General features: G+C 50.2%; 2 pseudogenes; both read right to left on the minus strand.

The window, feature by feature from the left end:
• Positions 1-4,247: 4,247 nt before the first annotated feature.
• LOC125519967 lies at positions 4,248-4,691 on the minus strand (annotated as a pseudogene).
• Positions 4,692-4,892: 201 nt separating this feature from the next.
• On the minus strand, positions 4,893-10,975 carry LOC125519970 (annotated as a pseudogene).
• Positions 10,976-14,844: the final 3,869 nt, after the last annotated feature.

The following is a 14,844-nucleotide window of genomic DNA, read 5'->3' on the forward strand; positions in this document are numbered from 1 at the left end:
CCGTCAATCCGTACTTTATTACTAGGAAAAAATATATAAAAAATAGGAAAACCGTCGTCGGGTTCACCATCATTTTTTTACATCTGGCCCACGTGGTTGTGTGTGTGTGCGTATTTGAATAAAAAATAGGAAAATAATGTTGGGATGGGAAAACTAGGGTTCAAACCCTAGTTTGCTATGAAGATGCCAACGTAGCACACCAGTCAAGCTAGACTCGTGGACGTGCCAATGTCGGGGTCCGGCTCCTTAATATAAAGAATAGAAAGCAAGTGTACTCGGGCCGAGGGAGTTGGGCGCTTGATGGGCACGGTATGCTGGGATGAGACGGGCGTTGCGGCCCTCGGGACGGACAAGGTGCAGGTTGGAGGCTTTTTCATATTTGTTTACTTATTAAGTAGTTCCACCTTGCTATTTTACATTAATTTTTTGCAATTTATATACGTTCTTAGGTTGTCAGGCATCGAGCTGCTTTGGAAATTAAGCAAAGAATAAGGCGTGAATATTGCATGAGAGATAAAAGAAGGAAGGCCAAAGGGAAGGGAGAGAAAGGAAATAGAGGGTAATTATGTGGTAATTAACCGGCTGGCAAATGAGATTCATGACATGCTTGATATAAGGAGAGAAAGAGAAAAGAAATACACACTAATTGTATGAGAGAAAGAGAGTGTTGTGATGACCTGATTATCATGATGTGAATTTGATTCGTTTAATTTGAACTTGCCTATCATTGTTTCTACTGTCCTTTGTAAATGTTTGTTTGACACTACTATGTAAAATTTATGTTTATTTATTTTAATGTGGGTCATGTTTGTAAGATCGAGTAGATTGTCCGGTGAACTCAAAACATCATATTCCCTTTCCCATGAGACTACTTTTGTTGAGCTGAAAATTGTTCGGCTCTCGTACCAACACACGGGCAATTACCTAGTCATGTAATAAAAATCCCTAAACAATTTGAACAACACTATAGGTTCATTTTCACAAAAGAAATCAATCATTTGTTTTTGCCATCATGTTCAAATTTTCTATAAATACGGTTATTGTTTTAGTGTGCTGGTCTTGTGGGGCATTAGTAAGATGATTTTTCGATTGCCTACTACAACAAATTTGGTATGGCTTCGGTGAGAGATAGGCGATAACTGCGGCAAGCCGTCGGCTCGCTCGGGTATTTGTAGTTGTCTCTAAATGGTCTGTGATCATAGATGTATGTTTTTTATTTTTGTATTTTTAACTGCCATGATATGATAAATAGATCAGAGCCAAAAAAAATTGAAAGTTTTATAAAGAAAAATGCTCAAATTTTTTATTTTAACAAATGCAGTTGTTTCCTTTCAGTTGGCCCATGCCGTCCGTCAATGACGCGGGCAGCTATTGCGTGTGCATAGCAGCTTACGTGTCAACATAAAAGAGGCCCCGTGAATCAACATGTGGTTGAGTTGGTTACGTGGACAGTGGTATCCTCAACCCATCAGGGTTCAAATTCTGGTGCTCGCATTATTTCTGGATTTATTTCAGAATTTCCGGCGAAGGTGCTCATAGGGGTAGGGTGTGCGTGTGTGCGTTTATAGGGATGCGTGTATGCGCGTGTATATGAGCGCTGGTGTCTGTACTGATGCTAAAAAAAACATAAAAGAGGCCCCACATCATAGGAGCCCTTTCTTTTTTTAGCCTTGAAGCAGATACATCAGGAGCCACACACACAAAAAAAAAAGCTTTGTTTTTCCTCGTCTGTTCCGGCGGGGGGAGGCGGCGATGGCCGCGTGGGCCGATGGTCGGCGCTCGCGGCGAGCGCACTAATCCACAGCTTCGCGGGGGCCAGCTACTGATCCGGTGTATATTTGCCGGCGATCAAGGACGTGGGCGCCAACGCCGGCTTCCTCTCCGCGTAGGCGCCCGTGGGCCACTGAATCCCTTGCATCGCTCTGTGCCGCCGGGTACCTCCCCATGTGGCTCGCCGGCCCCGATCCCGCTCGTCTGCCTCGAGCCCTCGACATGCTGCTCGCCGCGCAGGCGTGGACCTTCCTATATACGGCCGATGTCGTCACCGCCGTCGAGAACTTCCCCGGCCACCGCGGCATCGTCAACGGCATCCTGAAGGTACTGCCGTCCTGATCCCCCCCCCCCCCCCCCCCCCCCCCCCCCCCCCTCGCTGGCTTTCTTTCTATATACTGTACTGCTAATTATGCAGTATTCAGTCTCTCCTCTGCGTCAGTACCTAAATGATGTGATTAATTAGACCTATTGCGATTCATGCTACAATACAACCCTGTGTAGATGATGTATATGCTGAAATAAAAAACAAAGTATACAGATGAAATCAAAAGTATCAAAAAATCCATGTGAAATCAAAACGGCCACATCCTCTGCTGTGACTGAGGAATCAAAAATCAGAAGAACCATGTGTTTTGTTTGCTTTCAGTTCCTTTCTTTCTTATGTGCTGTGACTGTGAGGAATCTGTTCTGGTGGCATAGCACAGTATGCAGATGCTGTATATGCTGAAATTAGCAGAAAAATACATACAAACTATTCTGGAAAAGTACAGTAATGTGATTTATTAGAATTATTATAGTATAATTCATACATACAGTATAACCATGGTAGGAATTCTTGCTCCTTTGGGAGGCAGCATCACTGGTTCTAGAAGAAGAGTACAATTGTGTAGGCGCAGTCACTGTTTCATTATAATTTGCTCTGCCCAAAGACATCAGAGAGGCAATAATGCAGCCTTCTTTTGCTGGCCTCGTCCTTTCAGCGCCATGTTTATTTTCTGAAACCCTGTACCTGCCACATTGGGCGGAGCTATCATTTGTGTTAATTGCACGAACTTTCAGCATTATTGTCTTGAGTTTTCACCTAATTATATTCGCAACTCTGACGATGTGAACCTGTGTGGATCCAGCATTGTACACGCTTTGCTCAATAATCCTAACATGCACTCTGTTTCTCGACAGACGTAGCAAACTAGCAATCATAAGGTGCATTTATTAGGCAAGTGTATCATGTTTTGGCTCGTTACACAAGTACAGATATGTCCAAATCCTTTATTATGGTAATATTAAACGATCTATGCATTTTACAAACAGGGTTTTCTGGGCGTTGAGTGGAGCAATACTGGTTCAGGTGCAACACACCCTCCATATTGATCCTGGCAGCTTCATACTTATGCTAGCGATATTACCCACATCCATCGCATTGCTGCTCATGTACTTTGTCGACGTCCACAGCGCTCATCGGCGGTACAACAAGAAGTTCCTTGATGCCTTCGCTCTTATGGCCGTTTCTGTTGCCGGGTACCTGATGGTTGTCATAATCTGTGACCAAGTATTCGTGATAAGTTCAGCTGGATAGAGTGTTTGCTTCGCGATACTCCTGCAGTTGATCATGTATCCAGCAGTTATTGTTATAACAGCTCACAAGACGGAATCGAAACAATGAGAAGAGCCAGCTCTAGCATTGCGCTTATGGGATCTGGTCAGGACATGTCGTTGCACAAAGAAAACATGAATGTGGTGCAGGCCATGTGTAAACTGACTTCTGACTGCTCTTCCTTGCGATGGCCTGTGGAATGGGATCGGGGCTAGCCAGGGTGAACAACATCAGCCAGATCAGGGGCTCTCTTTGAGTAAACGAGCAGGGAGACCAGCACCCTGGTGTCGCTCTGGAGCATCTGGAACTTCTCGGGGAGGTTCACGAGGAGTAGGCTGGCCTTTTTCATAGCAGCGACGCTTCTGGTCATGGGTGTAGGCCACGCTATCATCTCCTCCGGTTTCCACGCATAGCTCTACGTCGGCTCTGGTTTCCAAAGGCGCTTCTATGGCAAGGAGTCGCCACAAGGTGAGTTTGCCTGCGCCGGTAAGCACTGCTTCGCACTCCCCTTCCTGATTATGGCATGTGTTTGTGTTTCGGGTCTGCCGTAGCATTTGTATTGTTCATCAGAACAAAGAAGTTTTGTAGGTGAGTTATATACGCCAGACTGCTGTCTTTTGTAGAGAATAAACTTATATATATGCAAACGACACTCAGTATCATGTTAGCATTTGGTATTATAGCATTATGTACTAGTACATAGCAACATTATAATGGCTACTTCCTTTCTGAATTAATAGTCGAGAAGATGAGTGATACATATTTTATTTAGACAACCACTGCATCTGTTTGTGTTTGTAAGAGAGCACTAACAAGCTCACTCTACTCCTATCACTTCACTCGTCACCTTGTTTGATTCCTCCTTTAGCTTCCTCTGGTGTTACGCCCTTCCTGTTGTCTTTCTCCTTTTCTTTCTTCTCCTTTGCTCCTCTTTCTCCTCAGCTTTCTCCACTTCTGCCTCATCTTCCTCATTCACCTTCGCCTTTGCTGCTGCCGTGTCTTCCTTGGCCTGCTTGAGCGCCTCAATGAGGCCTGATGAACACTAATTAGGGTCCCTCTTCTTCTTCGTCGACATTGGCATCAGGTTGTCTGCCACATCGGTGGGCAACATGTCGGTCTCCTCGAGCAGCCGTTGAATCTCCCCAAACAGACCATGCTCCACGACATCCAGGTAGTTCTTGGCGAGCACCTTGAAGCCCTCGAAGAGGCAATAGGATATCTCGATTTGCTTGTCCATCCTGCCCTGTCGGATCAGTGCCGGGTCCATTTTCTCCTTTTGGTTCGTCGTGAAGATGATGATTCGCTCACGGCCGGATGCTGCCATAGCCCGTCGATGAAGTTAAGCAAGCATGAGAGCATCACCTTGCTTTCGTTGTCCTTCAGTGGGTCTTGTTAGCATTTTGTATTTGTTGCACGCTTTATATGTAGCAGAATTACAAGTGAGATCACTGCATTTTTCTTTTGCAAGGGAGCGATAGTGAAGAAGCGCACTCTTTTTCCTTTGGCTACCTGGCTTGAGATCACTTCACTCGTTGATATTTCCATTGGCTACCTCCGGTGCTTTGTCCTTCCCTTTGTCTTCCTCCTTGGCTTTCTTCACCTCTGCCTCCTCTTTCTCCTTGGCTTTCTTTGTTGCGGCCTCCTTGGCCTCCTCTGCCTCCTTCACCTTGGTTGCCGCCGCATCCTCCTTGGCCTGCTTGAGCACCTCGATGAGGCCTGTCAAGCACTCGTCGGGCTCCCTCTTTTGCTTCTTCCACATGGGCATAAGGTTCCCTGCAACGTCGGCAGGCGACATGTCTGTCTCCTCGAGCAGCCGCTAAATTTCCCCAAAGTGCTTGTGCTCGATGACATCTAGGTAGTTTATGGCGAGCACCTTGAAGCCCTCGAAGCGGTAGTAGGACATCTCGATTTGCTTGTCCACTCCGCCCCTCCGGATCAACACCTAGTCCAGCTTCTCCTTGTGGTTGGTGGAGAAGACGATGATCCCCTCACCTCCGCAAGCAGACCACAGCCCGTCGATGAAGTTAAGCAGGCCTGAGAGCGTCACCTTGGTGACATCATCCTTCTCCGGCTCTACCGGTACCTTGGGCTTGTTATCATTGTTGGAGTCCTTGTCGCTTGCGGTTTTCTTTTCTATGCTGCGTTTTCCGGTGAGGTTGACGAAGCGGTCAATGTCCTCTATGACGATGATGGACTTGCCTGTGGTCTCGATGAAGAGCTTCCGCAACTCGCTGTTGTTCTTGACTGTCGTGAGCTCGAGGTCATAGACGCCGTCGTCGAGGAAGTTGGCCATGGCGGCGATCATGGTGGATTTGCCGGTGTCGGGCGGTCCGTAAAGGAGGTACCCACGCTTCCATGCCTTGCCGATCTTGGCGTAATATTCCTTGCTCTCCTGGAATGCCATGAGGTCGTCGATGACGGCCTCATTCTCATTAGGGATCATGGCAAGCGTATCAAAGGTGGCGGGGTGCTTGAAGGGGATGTGGCTCCAAACGCTTTTACCCCAATAGGGGTTCGAGCTGCCACTGGCATTGTTGGTGAAGAGGCGGCGTTGGCGGTTTTTGGCGGTGACAGCGCGGCCCTCACCGAGGATGAAAGGAAGGTAGGAGTCCCGGAGAAGTCGTCAACGACCTCCTCATGGTGGTCCCAGAGAAGTCGTCAACGACCTTCTCGTGGTCGTCAACGTAGACCCGGAGGTTCTTGTTGTCCTTGCCGAGCTCGGCCTTGAGCTTGGGCACGCGGCGGACGCAGGCATCGCTGAGGTAGGCTTTGACAGCGGGGTAGAAGTCAACCGAGGAAGATGACGGTCGCCACCACCGATCCGAGCCCCGCCTACCTCTCCACCATCGCCGTCATTACCAGACCTGGAGCTCCTCTTCATATCATGTCTTGATAGAAAGCCGTAGTGACCTGGATTGGACTGGATATGCGTGTACGTGATTTGCCTAAGTTGAAGCTAACTAGCCAAGCGCCATCGTCGTTGGCGTCGGAGCTGGTGAGGAGGAGCTTCGAGGAGAACCGGTTGAGCAGGTTAGCTGTTTTTTTCTAGGGTCAGCGGGATAGGGCTGAAGAGGAGGTGATCCAGCGAGCGTTTAGCTGCTGCTGGGCCGGGAACGAGCACACCGCTCGGTTCGCCGACTTGTACCACATCGTGCCTAAACAGAAATTAGTACCACACCGCGTGCTTTGGAGCGTACTTTGCGGTCTAAATAGTGTGGTAGTGACCCACGTTTCGCCGAGGACGCAAAGCATATACACCAGCTTGCTGGTCCAGGGTCTGTCGAGGCAAAAAGCAGTCATCACATACTTCTGGCCGGGCCAGGCCGTGGGCCTGTCACCTTAAGTTGCTGTTAAGTCGTGCATGAGAGGGGTCAGAAGTATGGATTGGCGTCAGTCTTTTTTTCCCTAAGCCTTCATTTTTGTTTTTTTTTCAAAATATCAACATATACTGTAAAAATGGCCGGCGCACACCGACTGGCCCGGTCGTGCCGTAGCCATCAGATGCAGCCATCAGATGCGACTTGCGTGGGCTTTCAACCCACTTTAGTAGAGGGGCGTACTATTTCTTTACACCCATTAGTGTGTAAGGGTTTCAATGCGGACTTTGATGGAGATCAAATGGCTGTTCATCTACCTTTATCCTTGGAAGCTCAGGCAGAAGCCCGTTTACTTATGTTTTCTCATATGAATCTCTTATCTCCCGCTATTGGGGATCCTATTTGCGTACCAACCCAAGACATATGATTCTCTTATCTCCCGTATTGATCCTGATCTATTTGCGTACCAACCCAAGACATGCTTATCGGGCTTTATGTATTAACGATTGGAAAGCGTCGAGGTATTTGTGCAAATAGATATAATAGTTGCAGAAACTACCCAAATCTAAAAGTAAATTACAATAATAATAATAATTTTAAATATAGGAAAGATAAAGAACCCCATTTTTCTAGTTCTTATGATGCACTGGGAGCTTATAGACAAAAACTAATCAGTTTAGATAGTCCCTTGTGGCTACGATGGAACCTGGATCAACGCGTCATTGGGTCAAGAGAAGTTCCGATTGAAGTTCAATATGAATCTTTGGGGACTTATCATGAGATTTATGCCCACTATCTAATAATGGGAAATAGAAAAAAAGAAATTCGTTCGATATACATTCGAACCACTCTTTGGTCATATTTCTTTTTATAGAGAAATAGAGGAAGCCATACAAGGATTTAGTCAGGCCTATTCATACACTACCTAAACAAGAAAGTTAGATTCGGCGATGCCCCTCCCTTTTCGGGGGGCATTCCGATTTCCTTAGTATCATCATTATTTGCCACGCGAATCCAGATTGAGATTGAGGCAATTAAGTTAATTAAATTTTCGAATCACTGACTCAGGCCCATTGTCGAATCCTACTCAGCAATTGTCGAATCCTACTCAGCCGAAAAGGGGGTACTTATGTATGGCGGAACGGGCCAATCTGGTCTTTCATAATAAAGAGATAGACGGAACTGGTATGAAACGACTTATTAGCAGATTAATAGATCATTTTGGAATGGGATATACATCCCATATACTGGATCAACTAAAGACTCTGGGCTTCCATCAAGCCACTACTACATCGATTTCGTTAGGAATCGAGGATCTTTTAACAATACCCTCTAAGGGATGGTTAGTCCAAGACGCGGAACAACAGAGTTTTCTTTTGGAGAAACACTATTATTATGGGGCTGTACACGCGGTAGAAAAATTACGCCAATCTGTTGAGATATGGTATGCGACAAGTGAATATTTGAAACAAGAAATGAATTCAAATTTTCGGATAACGGATCCTTCTAATCCAGTCTATCTAATGTCTTTTTCAGGAGCCAGAGGAAATGCATCTCAAGTACACCAATTAGTAGGTATGAGAGGATTAATGTCGGACCCTCAAGGACAAATGATTGATTTACCTATTCAAAGCAATTTACGCGAGGGACTTTCTTTGACAGAATATATAATTTCCTGCTATGGAGCCCGCAAAGGGGTTGTAGATACTGCTGTGCGAACAGCAGATGCTGGATATCTTACACGTAGACTTGTTGAAGTAGTTCAACATATTATTGTGCGTAGAAGAGATTGTGGTACTATCCGAGGTATTTCTGTAAGTCCTCAAAATGGGATGACGGAAAAACTTTTTGTCCAAACACTAATTGGTCGTGTATTAGCAGACGATATATATATCGGTTCACGATGCATTGCCGCGCGAAATCAAGATATTGGAATTGGATTAGTCAATCGATTCATAACTGCCTTTCGAGCACAACCATTTCGAGCACAACCAATATATATTAGAACCCCCTTTACTTGCCGAAGCACTTCTTGGATCTGTCAATTATGCTATGGCCGGAGTCCTACTCATAGTGATCTGGTCGAATTGGGAGAAGCCGTAGGTATTATTGCAGGTCAATCAATTGGGGAGCCAGGGACTCAACTAACATTAAGAACTTTTCATACTGGCGGAGTATTCACAGGGGGTACTGCCGACCTTGTACGATCCCCTTCGAATGGAAAAATAAAATTCAATGAGAATTTGGTTCACCCCACACGTACCCGTCATGGGCAGCCTGCTTTTCTATGTTATATAGACTTGCATGTAACTATTCAGAGTCAAGATATTCTATATAGTGTGAATATTCCCTCAAAAAGCTTGATTCTAGTGCAAAATGATCAATATGTAAAATCCGAACAAGTAATTGCGGAGATTCGTGCCGGAACGTCCACTTTACATTTTAAAGAAAGGGTACAAAAGCATATTTATTCTGAATCAGACGGCGAAATGCACTGGAGTACTGATGTTTACCATGCGCCCGAATATCAATATGGTAATCTTCGCCGATTACCAAAAACAAGCCATTTATGGATATTGTCAGTAAGTATGTGCAGATCCAGTATAGCGTCTTTTTCACTCCACAAGGATCAAGATCAAATGAATACTTATGGTAAAAAAGATAGGGAGGCCGGGCCAGGCCGTGGGCCTGTCACCTTAAGTTGCTGTTAAGTCGTGCATGAGAGGGGTCAGAAGTATGGATTGGCGTCAGTCTTTTTTTCCATAAGCCTTCATTTTTGTTTTTTTTCAAAATATCAACATATACTGTAAAAATGGCCGGCGCACACCGACTGGCCCGGTCGTGCCGTAGCCATCAGATGCGACTTGCGTGGGCCGTTCGATTTGCTGAAATGGTTTTCGCTCAGCTCCCCAGCGCCCCTTCCTCATCCCGCATCTCGGCCAATATTGCGGATACCGTTGTCCTCGGCCACGGAACAGCGCCATGCCGGTCCAAAGCACCGCGCCTCGCCGGGGCCACCACCCTCGATTGCAGCATCCATGGATCCCGCCGCACCGACGCTCGCAGCCTACACTTGCACTGGGAGCAATGGCGTATGTGGTTGCAACGTCTCACCGCAGGCCTCGAAGCTTGCGGGCTCGCCGTGGTGACATTGTAGCTTGTCGCGGCAACGGTTCCAGCAAAGCCAATTCACGGTTGCAGCACCTCGCTGCCACGGTTCTAGCTCGCCGCGGCGACCTAACGCAGCTCGCCATGGTCACCGGTTTGACTTCGTCACGCCTTCTGGTCGAGGTAGTAACAAAAATAGTAGCCAATTGCAGCAAAAAAGCCAATTCCAGAAAAAAAAAATGCCCCACGATCGCCGGGTTAAAGCAAAAAATCCCGCCGGCGTTGCTGGCTTGAAGCAAAAAAAAGAAATCATCGGTTTGAGCAAAAAAAGAAGCCAATTCCAGCAGGGTCAAAACCGAACGAATCGGAGGGGTTCGCCGTCTAATGGAACCTGCGTGTGAACAGTTATGCTACGACACCATTTGCAGGTCTAATCTGTAATAATCACGATCAAAACGGTGTAAGCAACCAACCAGTGTTTTCTGCAAAAAAAAAAGTAGGTGCATAATTTGGTTTTTGGCACGAATATGTAAACCCATGTTTCCTGCAAACCTAGCCTTCATTGCCGATGGATTTTGCGATTCACTCCCATGGTAGGGGCTCTAGCTGCCGTTGACATTGTTGGTAAAGAGGTTGGCATTGTTGGTGAAGAGACGGCGTTGGTGGTTTTGCGTGACCCTTGCGAATGACGAAGGGCAGGTATGAGTCGACGATGAGGTCGCGGTGCCATCGATGGAAGACAACCTCGCCGTGGTAGAAGCTAATGGCGTTGGCCTGTTGGAGGCATACCACCAGACGGTAGTCCCTGAGAACCTCCTCATGGTCGTCGATGGAGACATGGAAGTTCTTGCTTTCTTGCTGAGCTCGGCCTTGACCTTGCGCGCGCGGCAGCCGCATGCGTCACTAAGGTAGCCCTCGACGGCGAGGAAGAAGTCGCTACGCGCCATACTCGGAGATGGTGATACGGAGGTAGGGGTTGAATCAGGCGGCGAGTTTGGCGGCCTAGGTGGAGATGTGGAGGCAGAAGGTCGAGGGACGTACACCAGAGGAAGATTACGGTCAGCAGCACCGATCCGAGGCCCGCCCACCTCTCCACCACCGCCACGGCCATGGCCGTTCCTGGAGCTCCTCTTGATATCGTGTGGTTATGGAAAGCCGTAGTGACCTGGGCTGGACTGGACATGCGTGTACGTGTTGCGTGTGCCAGTGACTGTCATTCGTGTGGTGATTTGCTTCGATTGAAGCTTAGCTAAGCACGTGTAGTCGTCGTTGTTGGCGCCGGAGCAGGTGAGCTGCAGGAGAACCGGCGGGCATGGATGCAATGGCAAAGGCAGAGTTGGCTAGCTCAGTTTGTAGGCAACCAGATTGTAGAATGCTATGGGGAGAGGAGATTGCACCTTAGGTGCTCTCCGATCTATACACTCGTATATATGGGTTAGGTTACAACAGAGGCGCAGAGCGCCAGGTCGTGGCTACGTGCATGGATCATGGGCGATCGCATGCAGTATGTGCGTACGGTGGGGAGAGGTGAGAGGGAGAGACTAGCTAACTGCTAACACCCCGCCGCAGTTTGAGCGTCGGGTGGCCTGATGCACAAACTGGACCGAAATTCCTCGAACGCCGGCGTGGGCAGCCCTTTGGTGAGAACATCAGCAAACTGTTGGCTCGTTGGCACATGAAGAACGCGCAGCTCACCGAGGGACACTTTCTCCCGGACGAAGTGGATGTCAAGCTCGATGTGCTTGGTCCGGCGATGATGCACAGGGTTGGCAGCCATGTAGACGGAGGATATGTTGTCGCAGAAGACAATGCTGGCCTTGCGAAGAGGAGTCGCGAGCTCGGCGAGGAGTTGTCGTATCCAGCAGTTCTCGGCGACGGCGTTGGCGACGGCGTGATACTCGGCTTCCGCACTCGACCTGGACACGGTGGCCTGGCGTTTGGAGGACCAGGACACCAAAGCATCACCGAGGTAGACGGCGTAGCCGGAGGTGGAGCGTCGCGTGTCCGGATACCCGGCCCAGTCAGCGTCGGAGTAGGCAACAAGTTCGAGGGAGGCAGCTGGTTGTAGGTACAGTCCATGGCTTGTGGTGCCCCGAAGATAGCGTAGGATCCGCTTCGCCAGTGCCATGTGTGGAACGCGCGGATCATGCATCACCAGGCAGCATTGCTGGACTGCATAGGCAATATCGGGGCGTGTCATAGTCATGTACTGGAGAGCGCCAACGAGGCTGCGATACTCTGCGGCGTCGGGCACCGGCGCGCCATCTGTCGCAGAGAGCTTCGAGCGGGTGTCGATGGGAGTCAAGATCGGCTTGCAGGCTTGCATGTTGGCACGCTGGAGAAGCTCTTCGGCGTACTTTCGTTGAGAGAGGAAGAACCCGTCGGCCGTGCGTGTGACGGCGATGCCGAGGAAGTAGTGGAGTGGACCGAGATCTTTCATCGAGAACTCCGTCGAGAGCCGGTGCTGGAGTTGGTGAAGTAGCGCAGTCGACGAAGCAGCAGGAATTATGTCGTCGACGTAGAGGAGGAGGTAGGCCGTGCCGTCGTTGTTGTGGAGCACGAACAGAGACGGGTCTGCCCGAGAGGTGACGAAGCCGATGTTGCGGGCGAACGCGGCGAAGCGCGCGAACCAGGCGCGTGGTGCTTGCTTCAGGCCGTAGAGGGAGCGATCGAGCAGACAGACGTGGTCGGGGTGAGCCTGGTCGACGAAGCCAGCCGGTTGCTGGCAGTACACCTGCTCCGTCAAGTGGCCGTGCAAGAAGGCATTGTTGACATACATTTGATGCACCGGCCACCGACGAGATGCTGCCACGGTGAGGACGACACAGATCGTGGCCGCCTTGACGACCGGTGAGAAGGTCTCGTCGAAGTCTACGCCAGGGCGTTGGGAGAAGCCGCGAACTACCCATCTGGCCTTGTAGCGTTCGAGCGTGCCATCGGCCTTGAGCTTGTGCCGGAACAGCCACTTGCCGGTGACGATATTGGCACCGCGTGGCCGTGGTACGAGCCTCCAGGTCTTGTTCTCCATGAGGGCCCTGTACTCCACCTGCATCGCAGCCAACCAACAAGGATCGCGCAAGGCGGCACGCACGGTTTTTGGGATCGGAGATATGTCAGGTGTAGTGGAGGTTGTGAGGTTCTGGTGATATTTAGGATTAGGGAGAAACTTGTCGGCTTGCGCGCGCGTCTGGATGGGGTGTGTTGGGAGTGGGCAGGCACGGTGGCGAGGCGGTGGTGAGGGTGATGGTGAGGCAGTGGAGGGGTCGGCAGCAGGAGTTGCGGTTGACTCCACGTGATCGGATGTGGTGTGAGTGGGGGAGAGACACAGGTTCGGGTGTCATGGGCGCGGAAAGGGCTGACACAGGTTCGGGTGTGGGAGGGGTCGACGCGGGGACTGCCATGGCAGCGGGCGCCGGTGTTGGTGTGAGCGCGTCCACGGTGGTGGGAGTGGATGAGTGAGATGGACGAACGGTACGGGGTTGTTGGGGAACCATGTCGTCAAGGAGAGATGTATCTGGCTGGGTGTGGACGCTTGCGGTGGCGCGAAAAGGGAACGTGCCCTCATCGAAGACGACATGCTGCGAGGTCACCACGTGCCCGGTGGCACAGTTGAGACACCGGTAGCCCTTGTGCTCGTGCGAGTACCCGAGGAAGACGCACGGCATGGAGCGTGGGGCTAGTTTGTGCGGAGTTGTGGTTGTGAGATTCGGGTAGCACAGACAGCCAAACACACGCAGCGAGGTGTAGTCAGGGTGCGCGCCGTAGAGTAGGAAAAATGGCGAGTGATCGTGGCGAGGACGGCATGGCCGTCTGTTGAGGAGAAAAGTGGCAGTTTGAAGTGCTTTGGCCCAGTAGGAGTATGGCATGTGGGCGTGGACGAGGAGCGATCGCGTGATGTCGTTGAGGGTGCGAACAGCGCGCTCCGCTCGCCCGTTCTGCGGTGAGGTGTAGGGGCATGACATGCGTAGCTGGGCGCCGAGCGAGGAGAAGAGAGCGTGTGAGGCTGCGTTCTCAAACTCCTTGCCATTGTCCGTTTGGACAGTGAGGATGGGAAGGTTGAATTGAGTGCGTGCCAAGGAGAAGAACGTGCGGATCGTGGGAAGAACATCGGACTTGTGTCGCAACGGGAAAGTCCATGCAAAGTGACTATAGTCATCGAGAATAAGTAGATAGTAGTGGCAACCGGAGTTGCTCTGCACGGGAGAGGTCCATACATCACAGTGCACTAACTGAAACGGAAAGAAAGATACATGCCCAGATGAGCCGAAAGGAAGCCTAGTGCTTTTCCCTAGTTGACACGCATGACAGACACCGGAGGCGGAGTGGTCGCAGTCGACGCCCGTGAGACGAAGAGTGCGGCCGAGGGCGTCTCCACCTAGATGGCCGAGGCGCTGGTGCCACAAATCACGGGTGGTGGTGGTGAGCGTGTGGGATCACGAGATGCGGGAGCGGACGACATGGGGTAGAGCTCGTCATCGTCCGAGTTACAGCAGAGGATCACCCTCTTCGTTCTTCGATCCTTGACAAAGAAACTGAGATCATCAAATTCAACATTTAATGGGTTATCGCGAGCTAAAGCTTTAACAGAGATTAGGTTGCGAATTAGGTGTGGGGAGACAAGAACATTTTTGAGAGAGATAGGCGAGCTGGAGTTTGGAATGGTGGTGTGGCCGGTGTGCATGGTCGCAAGCGTGGTCCCGTCGCCGACAACGATGCGAGATGAAGTATGGGGAAAGGAGGAGGAGAGCATACCGGACGAGGAGGCCATGTGCGACGTCGCCCCCGTGTCGAGGTACCAGTCCGCGGTCGGCGGTGACTGCTGCTGCTGTTGCATCGTCATGGAGTTGAGGGCGTGGATGAGCGCGCCCTGGTCCCAAGTAGGCGCGGTTGGGTTGTAGAGACCGGTGTTGGGGGCGCCATACAGCGGGTGTGCAGGCACAGCACCGTGCTGCCAGACCATTGGAGGTGCCGTCGCAGGGATGCCCGGAGCACTCGGACCAGCAGCGTGGTGCGAGGCAGTGCCCGCGAACGGCGTGCTCGCGCCAGGACGAG

This window comes from Triticum urartu, chromosome 7 (genome assembly GCF_003073215.2).
Source record: "Triticum urartu cultivar G1812 chromosome 7, Tu2.1, whole genome shotgun sequence".
In the NCBI taxonomy this organism is placed as follows: Eukaryota; Viridiplantae; Streptophyta; class Magnoliopsida; order Poales; family Poaceae; genus Triticum; species Triticum urartu.